A 6182-nucleotide genomic window follows, 5' to 3' on the forward strand; every position below is an offset into this window, starting at 1 on the left:
AGGTTTTCCATTGATGGAGTGTCATTGAAGTATATGGAGCAGCTGCAGTCTCCTCTCTGTTCTCTGTTCTCTGATCTCATTCTTAAGGCTCTGTGGAGCTGCAACTCATTTACTCTTAGTCCAGTGGATATAACCATTATACAGATTTTGTGAAATGTCAAATATCTTCTATGGGGAAAATGTAATGTATATAAAACTTTCAAATTCAATAACTACATTTATTTTCATTAGTATTTACACTTTTACTATGCAAATAGATATGCTTCCACTAAGGGCTTCAAGTTTAAGTCTGAATAGGAGCCCTATTGAAGTGTGTGTGTGTGTGTGTGTGTGCGTGTGTGTGTGTGTGTGTGTGTGTGTGTGTGTGCGTGTGAGAGAGAGAGGGAGAGAGAGAGAGAGAGAGAGAGAGAGGAGAGAAAAAGGGAGAGAAAGAAAGAGAGAGAAATAAAAAGGTAGAGAGTGAGTGGGGGTATATAGCTAGATTTATGGGTGCTTTAGTTCTAGACCAGTGAGGGAGTTTCCATTTGTGAGTGTGACCCCTCCCCTGCACTTGGAGCAGCGGTATAGAGGCTGTATTTGATTGAGTGAAGCCCAGTGCAGCCTGAACACTCCCTCTAATGGAAGTATTGAGCCCAGCAGCTCCGTAATGCAGTGACCTCAGTGCTTTTACAATGCTGCCAGCCGATAAGTGGCAATATGCTGCATCTTATAGAATTAACAAGACTGAGGTAGGGAGAGTGGGCTGGGGCTGAGGTGGGGGAGGCGACATCTTATAGCACTTGAGAATATCGCCTGTATGAATGAAGGGATTTAGCCCACATTCTTAACTGAGACTTTATTGTTTTGTGTGTTTTGATTTGATTTTTTTTTTTTTACTGGCTACCTTTACAAGGCTATTTATGTTCCCCATAATGTTTTCCTAGGCGTTTTAATGCGGTGGAATTTATTAAAGCTACTGTAGGAGTGGCCGCTGCTTGTGAACCTGACAGTGGCTGGCTATCAAAGTGACTGCATAGGATTTTAGCATGCCTTTGCAGTGCCACAGGGTTGTCTGTCTCCACTGATGGGCAGCCATATTCTCCCCCTCTACTGAGCCTCTACGCTCTGGGTATAGGCTCAAAGTTAACAATACGCTGTTTCACATTGCTCCGTTTTGCATTGTATCCCTAAATGTCTATACCTGGTAATGTAGCATGTGTCATAATCCGACTGCATTGTCGAGGGAGCGCAGTGCACCCAATGCACCCTCACCCGGAAAGGCAACCACAGCCGTTGTATTATTCTGTGGGAAACAATATTAACCAGACATGTTTCCTCTGTCTTAACACATTCAAATCAGATGCATCTCCAAGCAGCTTTTATTCCTGCATACCTCCCAGTATAACCTCCTCACCTCTCCCACACAGCCATGGGATACGAGGGGAGAGAGAACCAGGGTGCGGATGTGTGAACCGTCATTGTTTGCTGCCTGCGTTCCGGGGCTGGATAGCAAATTATTCATGCATGATTTGAATACATGCAAATTCATCACTCTCCTTTCTGGCACAGTTACAGGTACCTATGGCAACCGCGCCTCCACCAAGCATCCCTGTCCCCGTCCCACTCTCACAATCCCAGGCCCCCTCCGCCCATTTTATTGCCTGGTTCTATTGTTTAGATTGTGGCAATACCAGGGTGGCTGCTCACTGTTGGGTGGCAAGGTATCCCAAAATTCACAGTCAAGGTCAAGGGCAGAAGGAGGGAGGCAGGGAGGCAGAGAGGTAGGGAGGGAGAGAGACAGGGAGGGAGACAGGGTCCTCTCTCCAGCCAAGCGGTCGGTCGGTCAGTCTGTCAGGCAGAAGCAGACACCCAGGCTCACACCCACTGGTGTGCATCATTAACTGGAGGGGGTGAGGTGGCGCCATCGCTCCACATTGGCCACAGTATCATCTCAACCATACTTTGAGGATCACAGAACATGCACAGTCCATTTAGTCGACTGACTGAGGTGATACCACTCCTCTCATCTTTTGAGACCCGTGGCCAAATCACACTGAAGCAAATGCATTTGTTGAATAAAAGATTGCGAGATATCGGGTGAAGGTATAATTTTTTTGCTGGAATTTGCCTGGTAATTTAAGGGACTACTACAATTGTTGTTTTAAATTTAGTTTTTTAATCTCTTCCTAAAATGAATTGAGATATCTTCAATGGTTATCTGTGCTTGTGAGGCTGGTATGCCCTTAAGGGCAGCGCCAATTCAGTTCAGCTCTGACATTGTGGCACCTCACAGGTTGACTTATAATTGCTAAGCTTTGGTAAAAAGCTTTAGGGAATAAAAACATTTATATCAAAGAAAGAACTCAAGGTTGAAAGTCTCTATGAAATGATGCATGACTCGACTGAACTGCAGTTATTCTGTGTAACTACAAAGAGTGGAATGGGTTTACACTCAGTTACATTGTTTTGTTTTTTATAACATTATATCTTTTGAAGATATTTAAGATATTTTCATGATATTTATTCAGCAACTATGGTCCATTGCCATAGTGATATCGAGAGCTTGGGACTATAAAGTTATATCTGCAAAAAGATGATCTGAGATAATTGGCTTTAAAGCTCCTCATTGGTTTGAATGGTGTCAGCAAGTTTTTAAAATCTTGTATTATTTTGAACTTATCAACATGAATTGGGGTATTTATAGTACTATATAGGTAGACAACATTGAACAGAAAAAGGCTATGTCAATAAATACATTTTGCCAAAAATGCAGATAGAACTTTATAGTATTTTTTACTGCACTTCAGTTTTGCAATGTAAATATATTTTTAATCCCGTGTAGCTCAGTTGGTAGAGCATAGCGTTTGCAACGCCAGGGTTGTGGGTTCGATTCCCACGGGGGGCCAGTATGAAAAAGTATGAAAATGTATGTACTCACTAATTGTAAGTCGCTCTGGATAAGAGTGTCTGCTAAATGACTAAAATGTAAAAAAAATGTCAAATGTCATCTATCTACATATTTCAAGACATGTCATATGAGGGTGGGTGAGATACCCAATGGATTGGACCATACTTTTCTCATCAATCATTTAGAAAAAACGTTGACTTAAAAACTGGAAATCAAATGCTCCTTCATCGTTAAGACAGTGGATTAATCAAATGTATTATTATTTAAATTATTGAAAAAATTTGGGCTACAGAGAGAAACATACTAGCGTAATTTGAGGCCATATGGCATAGAGTGTTACAAGCACTGGAAATGTCCAAAGGATGAAGAATGAGGTGGAATGTCGTTGTGAGACAAACGGGATGGGTATTGTTGAGGTGGTAACATGTTGGTCTCAGCAGGTGTGATGTCATGATATTTGTTGAAATTTGTGTGAGTCTGTTTATTGTCCCTTGTCTATGTATGTTCTATATTGTTGAAAAAAAAAGATGAAAAAAAAAACATTTGCGCTGGTGGGTGTAGAAATGTGTATAAGGGTGTAATTTCAGTAATAACAATGATCCTACTCAAACCCCACAGTGACCAGTGTGAAGGTCAAATTCAGGGCAGGCAGGCGGTGTGTGATCAGAGGCTGAACTAACTAGCTACTGCCATCTAGTGATACTTTAGATCAACCTACTGCCTATGGCTCCAATGCCACAATCAGAGGTCAAGCCAACATATAAAGAACGATGGTACTTTATAAAATTACAGCCCTTCTAATTAAAAACTATAATTACTTGATAGATTATCTTCCATTTGGACAGTCTTATTTCAGGTCAACGAAATATGACTTGACTTTCCAGTCTACCAGATAATAACGTTTCTGTGTTCTGCACATACAGTGGACCGTTTCAGCCCCAGCTTTCAGTTTGCTGAACACTTGGCTCCATCTTGTGGACAAATAGAGATACTGTTTCATGTTACGATAAAACATTTATTTCAAGTACAGTAGTGATTAGCCTGTGATTGTTGTATCCTGTACATTAATCATTCCCAAAAAATATTTCAATTAGACATCAAGTTTAGTAATTAATACATATTGTGTTTTTAGCATAATTAGTTATGATCAATGGTTATTTCACATTACACTGATTTCCAGAAGTACCTTTTTTAGCATATAAGAATATTCAAGACATCAATATCTAATCGAATCAATTTTATTGGTCACATACACATATTCAGCAGATGTTATTGCAGGTGTAGCGAAATGCTTGTGTAAAGTATTAACAAACATATAAACAGATATATGACAAACTGAATTTCCTTAACAATAAGACTACATATAGTTGAAAGAGTATCTTAATATTAGAAATATACTGATTATATATTTATTCCTTAGGCTACATGCAGTGGGCAAATTTAGGATGATATCTATTAGATTCCAGTTAGACACTACAACACTATATTTCTATACACCAGCCAGTGAAACTGTGCAGTCCTGCTGACATGATTACTGACTGTAAAATGTATGAATGTATTTATCTCTGTCATCAATGTGAAAGGGCATCGGCCAGCTATCGCACACTGACATAATCAGGTTCAATATTATACTGTATTGTATGCAACAACAAAAAAATGAAATTATATGTTATACTAATACAATTGCTCAGATAGATTTTTGTTTAACAATTAATGACCCAAAAAATTTAAAAGAGGGGTAAAAATTGTTACTCGTTTTCAAAACTCCCCTTGCGAGGATAACGTCACTGAGCCTTTTTCTCAAATGTTTTATGAGATTGGAGAACACATTGGGAGGGATCTTAGACCATTTCTCCATACAGAATCTTTCCAGATCCTTGATATCCTTTGTCTGCGCTTATGGACTGCCCTCTTCAATTCAAACCACAGGTTTTCAACAGGGTTCAAGTCCGGAGACTGAGATGGCCATTGCCAAATGTTGATTTTGTGGTCAATTAACAATTTCTTTGTGGATTTTGATGTGTGCTTGGGGTTATCATCTTGCTGGAAGATCCACTTGTGGCCAAGTTTCGGCAACTAGGTTTTTGGCTAAAATGTCCTGGTACTGGGTAAAGTTCCTGATGCCATTGACCTTAACAAGGGCCCCAGGACCAGTGGAAGCAAAATAGCCCAATAACATCAAAGACCCACCCCCATATTTTACAGTAGGTATGTTTTTTTCTCTCTTCATATGCATGTTTTTTCATGTCATCTGACCATAGCAAAGGTTCCAATCCAAGTGCCAATGCCGTTTAGCAATCTCCAATTGTTGGATGACATGACAATTGAGCTCTTTGGTCATGCACACTGGTTAATTAACCACAAAATCAACATTTGGCAATGGCCATCTCAGTCTCCGGACTTGAAACACATTAAAAACCTGTGGTTTTAATTGAGTAGGGCAGTCCATAAACGCAGACTAAGAATATCAAGGATCTGGAAAGATTCTGTATGGAGGAATGGTCTAAGATCTCTCCCAATGTGTTCTCCAACTCATAAAACATTTTAGAAAAAGGCTCAGTGCCGTTATCCTCGCAGGGGGAGGTATTGAAAACAAGTGTGGCAATAATTTTGACCCCTATCTTTTTTAGAGAAAGAAAAATTACTTGTTAAACAAAATCTCTTTCTCTGAGCAATTGTATTAGTATAAAATATAATTCTAACATTTTTATGAGCATACAATATAGCTCAGTATTTATTTTATAGTCTTTTTTGCTCATCTTTATCAAGGGTGCCAATAATTTTTTACCTGACAGTACATTCGTTTCCATTCCATTCCATCTTGGCACGTCATAAAATGGACATTACTAACCGTCAAAATCCAGCAACAAGCTCTTTGGAACAAGGCTACATTCTCCTCAACTACCAGCAATCAACAAACTATCAACAATCCAGATTTTCTGGCAGCAAGGCGCACTAGGTGAATCTTCCATGAAACGTTGATGCTAAATGCAAAAGTGAGCGAAGAGCAGCGAATTACAGCTGCAACGAGCCCTGAAATAATCAAGAATCAAGAAGAAAAGCAGCAATGCATGGTTAAAAATATAAAAGTGAATCTTCAGTTAAAAGCAACAGAAAACATTGTGAGCACAAACAGTTGATAAAATACTGTACTAAAATGAACCCATAGTAAATTTCTTCACCTCTCTGAATATCTCCAGACCCAGTAAAAGTGCCCTTACCAAACATAATACCACAATCTCAACCAAATATAAGGACTGGAAACGTAAAATAATTCACATTCTCATACCTCTCA

The sequence above is a fragment of the Coregonus lavaretus genome (genome assembly GCF_964263955.1).
Source record: "Coregonus lavaretus genome assembly, chromosome: 6".
In the NCBI taxonomy this organism is placed as follows: Eukaryota; Metazoa; Chordata; class Actinopteri; order Salmoniformes; family Salmonidae; genus Coregonus; species Coregonus lavaretus.